The 16,712-nt window shown below is 48.5% G+C and overlaps 1 protein-coding gene across 3 annotated transcripts in view; it reads right to left on the reverse strand.

Moving 5' to 3' along the window:
* LOC143986206 (RING finger protein 225-like) overlaps positions 1-16,712 on the reverse strand; it is a 40,021-nt gene that overhangs the window by 7,484 nt on the left and 15,825 nt on the right. For 2 of the 3 annotated variants that reach the window (XM_077484773.1, XM_077484774.1), the window contains exon 2: positions 12,920-12,994. The exons of the other annotated variant lie outside the window; for it this stretch is intronic. The gene's annotated coding sequence lies outside the window, so the exon portion shown is untranslated. The remainder of the gene's footprint in view (positions 1-12,919; positions 12,995-16,712) is intronic. 3 annotated transcript variants of the gene reach the window in all.

Consider the following 16,712-nt stretch of genomic DNA (forward strand, 5'->3'; position numbering starts at 1 on the left):
GAAGAACCGAAGAGGGGGACAAGACCCCCGAAGTCGGAAGAAGAGGCCACGGCGACGAAGAAGAATGCCGGGCTCCTCCGCTAGTAAAAGAGCTACAAGAAGATAGCGGAGGAGTCCGGCGAGAAGACCCCCGAAGACGGAAGACCCCCGGAGCTGTGCAATAAATTATTTTATCTTGTGTGTTGTGTTTTTTTTTGTACTTTATTTTACAGGTGAATGGGTAGGGGTACATTGTACCCCATACTCATTCACATAGGGTGGGGGGCCGGTATCCGGGGGCCCCCTTATTAAAGGGGGCTCCCGGATTCCGATAAGCCCCCCGCCCGCAGACCCCGACAACCAACGGCCAGGGTTGTCGGGAAGAGGCCCTTGTCCTCATCAACATGGGGACAAGGTGCTTTGGGGTGGGCGGGCCGCACGGCCCCCCCTTGCCCAAGGCACCCGCCATGTTGAGGGCACGCGGCCTGGTACGGCTCACCCCTCCTTTCCTGGCCGGCTGGGTAGCATGCTCGGACAAGGGTCTGTTGTGGACTTTGGGGGGACCCCCACGCTGATTTTTTTCGGCGTTGGGGTTCCCCTTTAAGTCCATACCAGGCGGCAGGGCCAGCGACGTATCCTTCGCGGGCCCCGCCTACCTGGAGACGCGCTCGAAATGAGCGGACTTTCCTCCGCGTGTGTGGGCGAGTCCGTTCATTTCAAAAGCAGGGCGGATAGTATGGCGGACTTAGTACGCCGTATTAGTCCGCTGAAAAAGTGCCGTGTGTGGGCAAGTAGCCCGTTCGGAAAGTCCGACGGACAGTCTGGCGGGAAGTCCGCCAGACTAAGTACGTCGGACAGACGGCTACGTGTGTACGTGGCTTTACTCACCCTGACACACGTTTTGAAACCAGGACAGGAAGTGAAAGGAAAATCCCAAAAGGGACACGAAGAGCAATGAAAACGTGGCCAATGTTCTAACCTATCCCAACTCTGTTGAAACTTTTTATATTTTCTATTAAGGTTGAAAGCTATACTTTTAAATAAAGGACGCATAATTGCATATAGCACAATTTAAAAAAATATACCATATGGTTTATAAATCTATTATTGATTTTCACTTACATAATTATCTGCTTTATTTTTTATTGTTGCGATTCTTTTTTTCGACTGTCCTTAATACCCCCAAGCCCCCCCCCCCCCATATATATACGTATATAAATGTGACTTCTTTCATCTCTCTCCCTAGAGATGGCTTGTTTCCTTTCACTGACTGAATGTAATATCCTCTAACTTTCGATCCTAAGAGAAAATTTCCCATAAGAACATTCAACATTGAAGAACAGTCGCCAATAGGGAAAAAAAACGCCGCCCACTGACACTTCCAAACACCTTGCTTGACTCCCGCCAAATGACATTTCCCAGTCCCATCTCTGCAATGTGCACAAAGAGGCGGGGTCTCCCAGATGATGTCATTCATCACATGTGGACGTGACTATATTTGGTCAATGAGGTCACTTGGATCCCCATGTTAAAGAGACTTTGTGGTTGGCTGGTTTTGGCGCCGACGTGCAAGTCCCTACCCCAGCTCAAGCCTCATTAGAACACTGTCCCTCCTGCTTAGGCCGAACCCTCTGCCACCCCTAGAGTCCCTGCTTACATCAGAGATCCCAGAGCCCCCTTTACATCAGAGTTCCCCTTAACAACTCTGCTAACCCTGATGTAAAGGAGAACTCTGCAGAGTCACCTTTACATCAGAGTTCCCCTTAACAACTCTGCTAACCCTGATGTAAAGGAGAACTCTGCAGAGCCACCTTTACATCAGAGTTCCCCTTAACAACTCTGCTAACCCTGATGATGTAAAGGAGAACTCTGCCTCTGGTGTAAAGGGTGATTGTGATGCAAGATGTTCTCTGGTCTCCAGAGCCCCCCTTACATCTGAGTTCGCACTTACCTCAGAGTCTGCAAAGACTCCCCTTGCCCTGAACTCTGCTGATTCTAATGCAAGGGGGAATTCTGGGAGCTCTGGAGACCAGAGAACCTCTTATATCAGAGTTCCCCTTTACACCAGAGTCCGCAGAGTGAATACACTAAGGTAAAGGGGTTTCACGGATGTAAGAGGGGAGTGAGGAAATTCATATAAGGGGGGACTTTATATCAGTGTCTCTTCTTACCTTAGGGTCTCCACTCCCCTCTTACATCAGTGACCCCCCCCCCCCGAGCAACCGACTGCCCCACAAGCTAAACCCCTCCTCCCCCGCACCTTCTCCTTGTAGTTGCGCCATGACGTCACTGCGCTCCTGACCAGCCATCTGCCGAGCCAACCCGAGACTGAGCCTGGCTGAGACTGAGCTCAGCCAATTACTAATCGATGGCAAGGAGGGGGCGCGGGGGTAAGGAGGCTTGGGACAAGTGGGTGATGCGGGGCAAGTAATTGGTGGATCGGAACAAGTGGAGTTTTTTTTACAAATCCTCTGTATGGACATTATCTGCTGAACTTTACGGGTGGTATTCAGGAAATGGCATTACAGTCACATCTCAAGGAAATACATTCCGGAGTGACCTGACATTACACAGTCAATCACATTTAGTGGATGATCCACAGCAGTCACAGGTGAAAGCATGTGCAGCACTTTAGCAGCCCTTACAGTCTCCCTTCTGCCCAGGGTTGTCAGTACTCACTCAAAAGGGACAGAATCCCTACAGCCGGCTCCTCCTATGTACAGGTCCACTCCACCTCGCCCCCTGCCCTGTCCAGGGCCTATATGTGCTGACTACATTGTCACAGGTGTGGGGTCTTCAGTTCCTATGTCCCAAGTGTTCCTGTGCTCCTCCTTACCTGACTTATATATGGGTGCTGACCCACCCCTGATATCGCTGCGGGAGGGCTCTATCTAAAAGGAGCACTAACCACTGTAATAGACACTATTCTGCTACAGAGCCACCTAGTGGTAAAGTATCTACCTGCACCTGCCTATACCCGTTTCCACGAATGACCAGACATATTATGCAATGCAAATTTTTAAATTAGAGACCTCTTAAGTTGTAAGAACACGTTACAGTTACTTGTGCAATGCAAATGTCAGGTATGCATTCCGAAAAAAAAAAAAAAAAAAGCCAAGTTACATAAAAGAATCTTAATGTGATTTATGGACTTATTGCAGCATCATTAGAACGGCGCAAACAACCAGGAGCGCCTTTCTGTCAAAAAATAAACTGCTTGACCTTTACAAAAACTTTAGACTGTTACTCTGAATTGACTTTAATAGCCGGAGATGTCCCTCAAGGGTCAGAGGGAGCCGGGGGAGGGTGAAGGATCTCTGGGATAAGTTACTATTTTAAAATATTTTAAATGCCATTTCCTGATGTAAGAAATGTCACAGGAAGAATTGGGTCAGAATATTACAACGTTACCATCTGCAATTTTGGGGGTTTGAATATTTAGCTGCTTTGTTGGAGCATCGGGGATCAAAAAAAGGAAAAATAAGAGAACGTCGGTAGAGGGTGACAACACCGGGAAGAAGGAATATTTGAAAATGCCTCCTGAGATGTGTACAAACCTGATACTCAACTTCAAACTACAGGAAACGTCTTATCTCTGTGCTACAGGAGATGGTCAGAGACTGCGGACATGATACAGGAGATGGTCAGAGACTGCAGACATGGTACAGGAGATGGTCAGAGACTGCAGACATGGTACAGGAGAGGGTCAGAGACTGCAGACATACTACAGGAGATGGTCAGAGACTGCAGACATACTACAGGAGATGGTCAGAGATCGTAGATAGGTGGTAGGAGATGGTCAGAGACTGCAGACACTGTACAGGAGACGGGCAGAGATACTACAGGAGATGGTCAGAGATCGCAGACAGGCAGCAGGAGATGGTCAGAAACTGCAGACATGCTACAGGAGATGGTCACAGATTGCAGACATAATACAGGAGATGGTCAGAGACTGCAGACATGCTACATTAGATGGTCAGGGACTGCAGACATACTACAGGAGATGGTCAGAGACTGCAGACGTACTACATGAGATGGTCAGAGGTCATAGATAGGTGGTAGGAGATGGTCATAGACTGCAGACACTGTACAGGAAATGGTTAGAGACTACAGACATGCTACAGGAGATGGTCAGAGACTACAGACATGCTACAGGAGATGGTCAGAGACTACAGACATGCTACAGGAGATGGTCAGAGACTACAGATATGCTACAGGAGATGGTCAGAGACTGCAGACATAATAAAGGAGACGGTCAGAGAAGGCAGACATGCTACAGGAGAGGGTCAGAGACTACAGACATACTACAGGAGATGGTCAGAGACTGCAGACATAATAAAGGAGATGGTCAGAGACTGCAGACATGCTATATTATATGGTCAGGGACTGTAGACATACTACAGGAGATAGTCAGAGACTGCAGACATGCTATAGGAGATGGTCAGAGACTGCAGACATACTACAGGAGACGGTCAGAGATGGCAGACCTGCTACAGGAGACGGTCAGAGACTGCAGACATGCTACATTAGATGGTCAAGGACTGCAGACATACTACAGGAGATGGTCAGAGATCGTAGATAGGTGGTAGGAGATGGTCAGAGACTGCAGACACTGTACAGGAGATGGTCAGAAACTGCAGACATACTACAGGAGACGGTCAGAGACTGCTAATGATCTAATTACTCTAGAAAACACATCTTTCAAATCTTTTTTTTTTTTAAATAAGTTGTTTTTTTTTCAAGCAGATTTCACCTAAGCAGCTAAATAATGAAAACGAAGAATTTACATTTTGTCAAAATTTTTACTGATGGTCAAATTCATTTCGCCAAAATCTTTCCACTCATCCTTTGCTTTGCATCTATTGCTTTTTTTGAGGGATAAAATAATCCATCAAATGTGATAAATGAATTTTTCGGTCGTGTAAAACGGTTAGAATATGCGCTCTGACACCCAGAGTGGAAAAAGAAAACGATTGTTAGAGGCGGGAAGCGAACGTATTATTATTCTCCTTTCTCTCCAATTTTAGCACAGCGCCGAGCTCTCTTTGTGAGTTTTAATTATTAGTGTTCTATGAAGCAGCTAAATGAGTCCATTATCCTTCCCAGAGTCTCCGGGATAACGCTGATATCACCCCCGGCATCGGCCGCTCATTCCGCTTCTCTTTGGATTGTTCCCTATGAGGGTCTCGGCGCGGCGGGGCGCCTCCCGGCTGATTGCTGAGTTTCAGTCGTTGAATATTAAGTATCGCCGCTTACGGGAGGCCAAGTGACGCTATGCAATTGTGCGCCTACCTTCCTGCCGACATCTAATGTTCGAGTTAATGATGTTGTCTGTCTTTGGGCACAATAGTCAAGAGGGCCTATTAACCCTCATTTATAATAAAAATAGAGGTCTCAGAGCCAGACACCGCGCTTCCATGTGGTCTAATTTATGAGACTTCTGTTTTTATTAAAAATGATTAACATGTTTGCAAGGCATCCCTGTGTGGGCCTTAGTCATAGTGGATAGAGGTTACATCGTCAGTCCCAGTGCTTACAAGTTTCATCCCTGTGTGGGCCTTAGTCAAAGCGGATATAGGTTACATCTTCAGTCCTAGTGCTTACAAGTTTCATCCCTGTGTGGGCCTTAGTCATAGCGGATATAGGTTACATCATCAGTCCCAGTGCTTACAAGTTTCATCCCTATGTGGGCTTTAGTCATAGCGGATGTAAGTTACATCGTCAGTCCCAGTGCTTACAAGTTTCATCCCTGTGTGGGCCTTAGTCATAGCAGATATAGGTTACATCGTCAGTTCCAGTGCTTACAACGTTCATCCCTGTGTGGGCCTTAGTCATAGCGGATATAGGTTACATCGCCAGTCCCAGTGCTTACAAGTTTCATCCTTGTGTGGGCCTTAGTCATAGCGGATATAGGTTACATCATCAGTCACAGTGCTTACAAGTTTAATCCCTGTGTGGGCCTTAGTCATAGCAGATATAGGCTACATCGTCAGTCCCAGTGCTTACAAGTTTCATCCCTGTGTGGGCCTTAGTCATAGCGTATATAGGTTACATCATCAGTCCCAGTGCTTATAGTGCTTATAAGTTTCATCTCTGTGTGGGCCTTAAGCCTCATACACACGATCGGATTTTCGGCAGGGAATTGTGTGATGACAGACTGTTTGCCTAAAATCCGACCATTAGTACACTCCTTCAGACAATTGTTGTCCAAATTTCTGCCAACAAATGTTGGATGCCAGGCTAGTACATTTTCGGCGGACAATGGTCTGTTGTCAGGTTTTCGTATTGTGTGTACACAAGTCCGTCACACAAAAGTCCAAAGTACAAACACACGCATGCTTGAAATCAATGCGCACCAAACACGACACTAGCAGAAGGTGCCCAAAGGGTGACGCTCAAAAGCTAAAATTCCACGTAGTACGTCGCTACGTTCATGTTTGTTGGCCGACAATTGTGTGCCATTAGTATGCAAGACAAGTTCCTGGCACACGCCCTTTGGACAAAATTCTGACGCTCTGTTTGACAACAATCCAATCGTGTGTACGAGGCTTTAGACATAGCGGATATAGGTTACGTCACCAGTCCCAATGCTTACGAGTTTTAGCCCTGTGTGGGCTTTAGTCATAGTGGATATAGGTTGCATCACCAGTCTTAATGCTTACTAGTTTCAGCCCTGTGCGGGCCTTAGTCATAGCAGATATAGGTTACACCACCAGTCCCAGTGCTTACGAGTTTCAGCTCTGCCTGGTCCTTAGACATAGCGGATATAGGTTATATCCCCAGTCCCAGCGCTTACGCATTTTAGGCCTGTGTGGGCCTTAGTCATAGCAGATATAGGTTACGTCACCAGTCCCAATGCTTACGAGTTTTAGCCCTGTGTGGGTTTTAGTCATAGTGGATATAGGTTGCATCACCAGTCTTAATGCTTACTAATTTCAGCCCTGTGTGGACCTTAGTTATAGCAGATACAGGTTACACCACCAGTCTCAGTGCTTATGAGTTTCAGCTCTGCGTGGTCCTTAGACATAGCGGATATAGGTTACATCGTCAGTCCCAGTGCCTACAAGTTTCATCCCTGTGTGGGCTTAGTCATAGGGGGATATAGGTTACATCGTCAGTCCCAGTGCTTACAAGTTTCATCCCTGTGTGGGCCTTAGTCATAGCAGATATAGGCTACATCGTCAGTCCCAGTGCTTACAAGTTTCATCCCTGTGTGGGCCTTAGTCATAGCGTATATAGGTTACATCATCAGTCCCAGTGCTTATAGTGCTTATAAGTTTCATCTCTGTGTGGGCCTTAAGCCTCATACACACGATCGGATTTTCGGCAGGGAATTGTGTGATGACAGACTGTTTGCCTAAAATCCGACCATTAGTACACTCCTTCAGACAATTGTTGTCCAAATTTCTGCCAACAAATGTTGGATGCCAGGCTAGTACATTTTCGGCGGACAATGGTCTGTTGTCAGGTTTTCGTATTGTGTGTACACAAGTCCGTCACACAAAAGTCCAAAGTACAAACACGCATGCTTGAAATCAATGCGCACCAAACACGACATTAGCAGAAGGTGCCCAAAGGGTGACGCTCAAAAGCTAAAATTCCACGTAGTACGTCGCTACGTTCATGTTTGTTGGCCGACAATTGTGTGCCATTAGTATGCAAGACAAATTCCTGGCACAAGCCCTTTGGACAAAATTCTGACGCTCTGTTTGACAACAATCCAATCGTGTGTACGAGGCTTTAGACATAGCGGATATAGGTTACTTCACCAGTCCCAATGCTTACGAGTTTTAGCCCTGCGTGGGCTTTAGTCATAGTGGATATAGGTTGCATCACCAGTCTTAATGCTTACTAGTTTCAGCCCTGTGCGGGCCTTAGTCATAGCAGATATAGGTTACACCACCAGTCCCAGTGCTTACGAGTTTCAGCTCTGCCTGGTCCTTAGACATAGCGGATATAGGTTATATCCCCAGTCCCAGCGCTTACGCATTTTAGGCCTGTGTGGGCCTTAGTCATAGCAGATATAGGTTACGTCACCAGTCCCAATGCTTACGAGTTTTAGCCCTGTGTGGGTTTTAGTCATAGTGGATATAGGTTGCATCACCAGTCTTAATGCTTACTAATTTCAGCCCTGTGTGGACCTTAGTTATAGCAGATACAGGTTACACCACCAGTCTCAGTGCTTATGAGTTTCAGCTCTGCGTGGTCCTTAGACATAGCGGATATAGGTTACATCGTCAGTCCCAGTGCCTACAAGTTTCATCCCTGTGTGGGCTTAGTCATAGGGGGATATAGGTTACATCGTCAGTCCCAGTGCTTACAAGTTTCATCCCTGTGTGGGCCTTAGTCATAGCAGATATAGGCTACATCGTCAGTCCCAGTGCTTACAAGTTTCATCCCTGTGTGGGCTTAGTCATAGGGGGATATAGGTTACATCGTCAGTCCCAGTGCTTACAAGTTTCATCCCTGTGTGGGCCTTAGTCATAGCAGATATAGGCTACATCGTCAGTCCCAGTGCTTACAAGTTTCATCCCTGTGTGGGCCTTAGTCATAGCGTATATAGGTTACATCATCAGTCCCAGTGCTTATAGTGCTTATAAGTTTCATCTCTGTGTGGGCCTTAAGCCTCATACACACGATCGGATTTTCGGCAGGGAATTGTGTGATGACAGACTGTTTGCCTAAAATCCGACCATTAGTACACTCCTTCAGACAATTGTTGTCCAAATTTCTGCCAACAAATGTTGGATGCCAGGCTAGTACATTTTCGGCGGACAATGGTCTGTTGTCAGGTTTTCGTATTGTGTGTACACAAGTCCGTCACACAAAAGTCCAAAGTACAAACACGCATGCTTGAAATCAATGCGCACCAAACACGACATTAGCAGAAGGTGCCCAAAGGGTGACGCTCAAAAGCTAAAATTCCACGTAGTACGTCGCTACGTTCATGTTTGTTGGCCGACAATTGTGTGCCATTAGTATGCAAGACAAATTCCTGGCACAAGCCCTTTGGACAAAATTCTGACGCTCTGTTTGACAACAATCCAATCGTGTGTACGAGGCTTTAGACATAGCGGATATAGGTTACTTCACCAGTCCCAATGCTTACGAGTTTTAGCCCTGCGTGGGCTTTAGTCATAGTGGATATAGGTTGCATCACCAGTCTTAATGCTTACTAGTTTCAGCCCTGTGCGGGCCTTAGTCATAGCAGATATAGGTTACACCACCAGTCCCAGTGCTTATGAGTTTCAGCTCTGCCTGGTCCTTAGACATAGCGGATATAGGTTATATCCCCAGTCCCAGCGCTTACGCATTTTAGGCCTGTGTGGGCCTTAGTCATAGCAGATATAGGTTACATGACCAGTCCCAATGCTTACGAGTTTCAGCCCTGTGTGGGTTTTAGTCATAGTGGATATAGGTTGCATCACCAGTCTTAATGCTTACTAATTTCAGCCCTGTGTGGACCTTAGTTATAGCAGATACAGGTTACACCACCAGTCCCAGTGCTTATGAGTTTCAGCTCTGCGTGGTCCTTAGTCATAGCGGATATAGGTTACATCCTCTGTCCCAGCGCTTACGAGTTTCAGCCCTGTGTGGGCCTTAGGCATAGCGGAAATAGGTTAGATCACAAGTCCCAGCGCTTAAGCGTTTCAGCCCTGTGTGGGCCTTAGTCATATCGCATATAGGATACATAGCCAATCCCTTCCCTTACGCGTTTCAGCCATGTGTGGGCCTTAGTCAGAGCGGATATAGGTTACATCATGAGTCCCAGTACTTATGTATTTCAGCCCTGTGTAAGCCTTAGTCATAGCGGAAATAGGTTACATTGCCATCCCAACACTTGCAAGTTTCAGCCCTGGGTAGGTCTTATGCCGCGTACACACGGTCGAACTGTATGACGTACTTAGTCCGTCATACAATCCGACGGACAATCCGCCGTACTTTCCACTGAACGGACTTGATCACACACGGATACACAAACAGTCCGACGAAAGCTTGCGCGATGACGTACAGCACGTACGACGGGACTAGAAATAGGAAGTCCAAGACACAGCAAAGCCCTGTAAATCCTTTCTGGGCATGCACCATTCTTAGTCCGTCGAACTAGCATACTGACGACCGTATTGTCCGCTGAAACCAAAGTACGACGGAAAGATTTTTGGAAAAACCGAAATTCTTAGTACTCCGGACTGCACGCTGAAAAAGTCCGCTGAAGCCCACACACGAGCGGATTGTCCGCTGAAATGTGTTTCAACGGACTAAGTACGTCAAACAGTTCGACCGTGTGTACGCGGCATTAGTCATAGCAGACTAAAGCCCACACAGGGTTGAAACGCATAAGTGTAACCTCTTAATCGTGACCAATAAAGGAATTGTGTGATCCCAAGGCCGTGTGCCACTTGGTGACAATTTCAACGTATGCAGTTGAGACCGCTGTTTTTATAAGAAATCATTAACAGGCTTGCAAGGCCCTCTTCTCTGGCTAGTTTGGCAGAGTGCCAGAGAGGTTTGTCTTTTGTATTGTACACTTATTGAATATCCTGTTAGATTGCGCGTTGTCTTTGCTAGTTATTGATTTTTTTATTCATTTTTTTGCTGTCTCATGTTGAGTGCCCACAAATTTTGTCTCATGTTGTGTGCCACTATATAAGGCAAATGCCACATGCGGAAAAGTAGCACATCCGACTTTTTGCTGCATTGAATTTTGAGCATGTTTAACAGTGTGTTTTGCTGCAATTTTGCACATTTTTTGCATGCTCTTGCGCTATGCGTATAGATTAGTCTATTCATTTCAATGGGTTGCCCTACACGGAAAAAATGCAGCAAAGTAGCTCATGTCGACTTTTGCGATGTTGAGTTTTGCATTTTTTTGATGCGTTTGTGCGCATTCTTGTGCTATGTGCACAGGGCAGTCTATTTATTTCATTGGGCTGCCCTATGCATAGTAAACGCAGCAAAGTAGCTCATGTAGCTTGAGTTTTTTGTGTGTTTAACCATGCATTTTGGCGCCTCTGTGCACGTTTTGGGCACGCTCTTGCCCTATGTCCATAAGGAAGCGCATTCATTTCAGTGGGTTTCCCTACATGCGAAAAATGCAGCAAAGTAGCACATGTAAATTTTTGCTGTGTTGAGCTTTGCACGTTTTTAACCGTGCATTTTTATGCGTTTGTGCTTGTTTAGTGCGCCTTCTTGTGCTACTGGCATAGGGCAGTCTATTCATTTCAGTGGGCTGCCCTATGCATGGAAAACGCGGCAATGTAGCCCGTTTTTTCGCATTTTGTCGTGCGTTTTGTCGCATTTAATTAATAATTAATTAATTAATAATTATTACTAATAATTAATTTCAATGGGCTGCCCTACATGCGAAATATGCAGCAAAGTAGCTCATGAAAAATTTCTTCCGCTTTGAGTTTTGCGCATTTTTAACCGCCTGTTTTGATGCGTACCAATGCGAAAAAATTTGCGCCTGCTTGCCGCATTGAAAAGCTCAGGTGTGAATGGAGCCTAAGCAGGAGAAATGCAGAACCCTTTAGTTCGGAGGGTGTAAAAATGCATGCGTTTTCAGATGCGAGGGGGCGCAATTAACAATTGTGCCCCATTCACATCTGGGAACTTAGGCTCCCGCTCTTGTTTTTTTTTTTTTGCATGCGTTTTCCACATGTCGCACATATAGGGAAACCCATTCATGTAATAGAGCCACCCTACACGTGATAAACACCCCAAAGTAACTCCAGAACCCTTTCGGACGCTTTTTTTTTCCAGGGCTCATTTGTAGCTCGTTTTGTCGTGCAACAAACACACGTCTGCTAACCGCGTTTGGGGGGGGGGGGTCATTAACAATTAATGGGAGTGCCATGCGTTTCTGAAAGTGTGCATTTCTGTGTGTCTTGTTTAGGAAAAGCGCAGGTGTGAACGCAGCCTTATGCCCCGCACACACGGAAAAGATCCGATCGGATTATGTTGACGGAAAATCCGATCGTGTGTGTGCTCTATCGGACTTTTTCCGTCGAAAAAAATTTGAGAGCAGGATCTAAAAATTTCCAACAAAAAAAATCCGATTGGACTTTTCCCGATCTTTTGTAGAGAATTCCGACGGACAAAGTGCCACGCATGCTCAGATCAAATTACGAGACCAAAGCTATTGGCTACTGGCCTCTAAGTAGTCCCGTCATGCGCGACGAACGTCATCACGTTCCAAAATGATCAGATTTTCTGTCAACTTTGTCCAACCGTGTTTATGCAACATCAGTTTCGGACAAAATCTGTCTGGAAAAAATCTGATGAATTTTGTGGTCGGAATGTCCGACCGTGTGTACAAGGCATTAATAGCGTTTTTTTCTGCGTGCCAAGAAAGACGTGCGATTTCACGCCCGTTCCTGACATGCAGTAAACCTAGCCGTATTGAATTATGTGTTACACGGTGCGCTGTCCTTGCTAGTTATTGATTAATTGGGCTGCTGGCTTATACTTGTTTTTTTTTTTTTTTGCTGTCTCATATTGCCTGCCCATAACTGCTTTAATGATACATACCTACGCAGACCGCCAACTCTTTCTAATGCATAATAAAAACAGTCTAGTCTCAGCGGTCTATTTATAATAAAAGCGAAGGTCTTATGTATGCATGCAGCTGAGACCTCTGTTCTTATTAAAAAATAATTGCCATGTTTACAAGGCCCTCTTTGCCGATCGGTAGGGCAGAGTGCTGGGGGGGGGGGGGGGGGTTCGGTGTTTTACGCTCATTGAATTCCCCCCCCTGTGTAGTGCACCACCCCAGCTAGTGACTGATTAATGGAGCTGCTGGTGGTTCCTCTTTTCTTCTCTTGTTATAATAAGATCTGCTTTGTAATACATTTTCCTTATGTATCTTCCTTATGCTTATGCTTTACGATTATTCCTTACCCTTATACCCCTAACAGGCCATGTTTTCATGGTTCCTTACCTACACACCAGCGAGTTAGTCCTTCCAGGGCTTGTTAGTGCCTCCTACAGGTTATCCCATAAGTCCTCAAGATATCTGGAAAGAAAGGGAGAATGATATTATGTAGATGTTTATGGGAGGTGGATTATATTGCTTGTGTTGTAAAGGGGTCCAGGGGGGGCGCTAGAGGGTCCCTGCCCTTCTCCTTGATTAGAGAGTTAATCATAGTCCTCTAATGAGGAGATCCCTCCCCATCCCCTTTCATTCATTGGATTTCAGTTCTTCCAATGATGGAGGCTCAGAGTCACATGTGCATACAGCATAATGAAAGGCTGCTTACTCGCTCATGCAGTGATCACAGATAGGTGATCGGTCATGAATGCGGACAGGGATGACCGGCGCCTGAGTGATCACATGCGAGTGGATGCGATCAGCTGCAGGAGCTGGAAGCCTCCCATTCATACATGGTGTCAAAAGCGCAGCGGCGGTGGAGGACTGTGTCTGTGTCCCGACTCCCAAATGAATGGAACCAAGAAACATTCATCGATGGGCGCTGGTGAGGCTGCATTTGATGGGTGCTGGTGAGGCTGGATTGATGGGCGCTGGTGAGGCTGGATTGATGGGCGCTGGTGAAGCTGCATTTAAAGGGGGGTGGTGAAGCTGCATTTGATGGGCGCTGGCGAGGCTGCATTTGATGGGCTCTGGTGAGGCTGGATTGATGGACGCTGGCGAGGCTGCATTTGATGGGCACTGGTGAGGCTGCATTTGATGGGCGCTGGTGAGGCTGGATTGATGGGCGCTGGTGAGGCTGGATTGATGGGCGCTGGTGAAGCTCCATTTGATGGGCGGTGGTGAAGCTGCATTTGATGGGCGCTGGCGAGGCTGCATTTGATGGGCTCTGGTGAGGCTGGACTGATGGACGCTGGCGAGGCTGCATTTGATGGGCACTGGTGAGGCTGCATTTGATGGGCGCTGGTGAGGCTGGATTGATGGGCGCTGGTGAGGCTAAATTTGATGGGCGCTGGTGAGGCTGGATTGATGGGTGCTGGTGAGGCTGAATTTGATGGGCGCTGGTGAGGCTGAATTTGATGGGCGCTGGTGAGGCTGAATTGGATGGGCACTGGTGAGGCTGCATTTGATGGGCGCTGATGAGGCTGGATGGTTGGGCGCTGGTGAGGCTGAATTTGATGGGCGCTGGTGAGGCACAATTGGATGGGCACTGGTGAGGCTGCATTGATGGGCGCTGGTGAAGCTGCATTTGATGGGCGGTGGTGAAGCTGCATTTGATGGGCGCTGGCGAGGCTGCATTTGATGGGCTCTGGTGAGGCTGGATTGATGGACGCTGGCGAGGCTGCATTTGATGGGCACTGGTGAGGCTGCATTTGATGGGCGCTGGTGAGGCTGGATTGATGGGCGCTGGTGAGGCTGAATTTGATGGGCGCTGGTGAGGCTGAATTTGATGGGCGCTGGTGAGGCTGAATTGGATGGGCACTGGTGAGGCTGCATTTGATGGGCGCTGGTGAGGCTGGATGGTTGGGCGCTGGTGAGGCTGAATTTGATGGGCGCTGGTGAGGCACAATTGGATGGGCACTGGTGAGGCTGCATTTGATGGGCGCTGGTGAAGCTGCATTCAAAGGGGGGTGGTGAAGCTGCATTTGATGGGCGCTGGCGAGGCTGCATTTGATGGGCTCTGGTGAGGCTGGATTGATGGACGCTGGCGAGGCTGCATTTGATGGGCACTGGTGAGGCTGCATTTGATGGGCGCTGGTGAGGCTGGATTGATGGGCGCTGGTGAGGCTGGATTGATGGGCGCTGGTGAAGCTCCATTTGATGGGCGGTGGTGAAGCTGCATTTGATGGGCGCTGGCGAGGCTGCATTTGATGGGCTCTGGTGAGGCTGGACTGATGGACGCTGGCGAGGCTGCATTTGATGGGCACTGGTGAGGCTGCATTTGATGGGCGCTGGTGAGGCTGGATTGATGGGCGCTGGTGAGGCTGAATTTGATGGGCGCTGGTGAGGCTGGATTGATGGGCGCTGGTGAGGCTGAATTTGATGAGCGCTGGTGAGGCTGAATTTGATGGGCGCTGGTGAGGCTGAATTGGATGGGCACTGGTGAGGCTGAATTTGATGGGCGCTGGTGAGGCTGGATGGTTGGGCGCTGGTGAGGCTGAATTTGATGGGCGCTGGTGAGGCACAATTGGATGGGCACTGGTGAGGCTGCATTGATGGGCGCTGGTGAAGCTGCATTTGATGGGCGGTGGTGAAGCTGCATTTGATGGGCGCTGGCGAGGCTGCATTTGATGGGCTCTGGTGAGGCTGGATTGATGGACGCTGGCGAGGCTGCATTTGATGGGCACTGGTGAGGCTGCATTTGATGGGCGCTGGTGAGGCTGGATTGATGGGCGCTGGTGAGGCTGAATTTGATGGGCGCTGGTGAGGCTGAATTTGATGGGCGCTGGCGAGGCTGCATTTGATGGGCTCTGGTGAGGCTGGATTGATGGACGCTGGCGAGGCTGCATTTGATGGGCACTGGTGAGGCTGCATTTGATGGGCGCTGGTGAGGCTGGATTGATGGGCGCTGGTGAGGCTGGATTGATGGGCGCTGGTGAAGCTCCATTTGATGGGCGGTGGTGAAGCTGCATTTGATGGGCGCTGGCGAGGCTGCATTTGATGGGCTCTGGTGAGGCTGGACTGATGGACGCTGGCGAGGCTGCATTTGATGGGCACTGGTGAGGCTGCATTTGATGGGCGCTGGTGAGGCTGGATTGATGGGCGCTGGTGAGGCTGAATTTGATGGGCGCTGGTGAGGCTGGATTGATGGGCGCTGGTGAGGCTGAATTTGATGAGCGCTGGTGAGGCTGAATTTGATGGGCGCTGGTGAGGCTGAATTGGATGGGCACTGGTGAGGCTGCATTTGATGGGCGCTGGTGAGGCTGGATGGTTGGGCGCTGGTGAGGCTGAATTTGATGGGCGCTGGTGAGGCACAATTGGATGGGCACTGGTGAGGCTGCATTGATGGGCGCTGGTGAAGCTGCATTTGATGGGCGGTGGTGAAGCTGCATTTGATGGGCGCTGGCGAGGCTGCATTTGATGGGCTCTGGTGAGGCTGGATTGATGGACGCTGGCGAGGCTGCATTTGATGGGCACTGGTGAGGCTGCATTTGATGGGCGCTGGTGAGGCTGGATTGATGGGCGCTGGTGAGGCTGAATTTGATGGGCGCTGGTGAGGCTGAATTTGATGGGCGCTGGTGAGGCTGAATTGGATGGGCACTGGTGAGGCTGCATTTGATGGGCGCTGGTGAGGCTGGATGGTTGGGCGCTGGTGAGGCTGAATTTGATGGGCGCTGGTGAGGCACAATTGGATGGACACTGGTGAGGCTGCATTTGATGGGCGCTGGTGAGGCTGAATTTGATGGGCGCTGGTGAGGTTGAATTTGATGGGCCCTGGTGAGGCTGGATGGTTGGGCGCTGGTGAGGCTGAATTTGATGGGCGCTGGTGAGGCACAATTGGATGGGCACTGGTGAGGCTGAATTTGATGGGCGCTGGTGAGGATGAATTTGATGGGCACTGGTTAGGCACAATTGGATGGGCACTGGTGAGGCAGCTTTGATGGGCGCTTTATTAAAAAGGTTGGGTTCACATGGGCAGGGAAAAACGGGTGGAGCCGGGGGGGCCGCAAAATTAGGTTTCCCCTAGGGTGTCAAAAATCTTTGGGCCAGCCCTGGACATGTGTGAATGCATACTACTTGGCTTCTGTCTAAATTACCCGTAGTATGTGAGATAGGGATCTTACATTGTAAGCTCCTGGGGGCA

Source organism: Lithobates pipiens, unplaced genomic scaffold (genome assembly GCF_037356315.1).
Source record: "Lithobates pipiens isolate NorthernLeopardFrog02 unplaced genomic scaffold, aLitPip1_a1.2 Scaffold_1, whole genome shotgun sequence".
Taxonomy (NCBI): domain Eukaryota; kingdom Metazoa; phylum Chordata; class Amphibia; order Anura; family Ranidae; genus Lithobates; species Lithobates pipiens.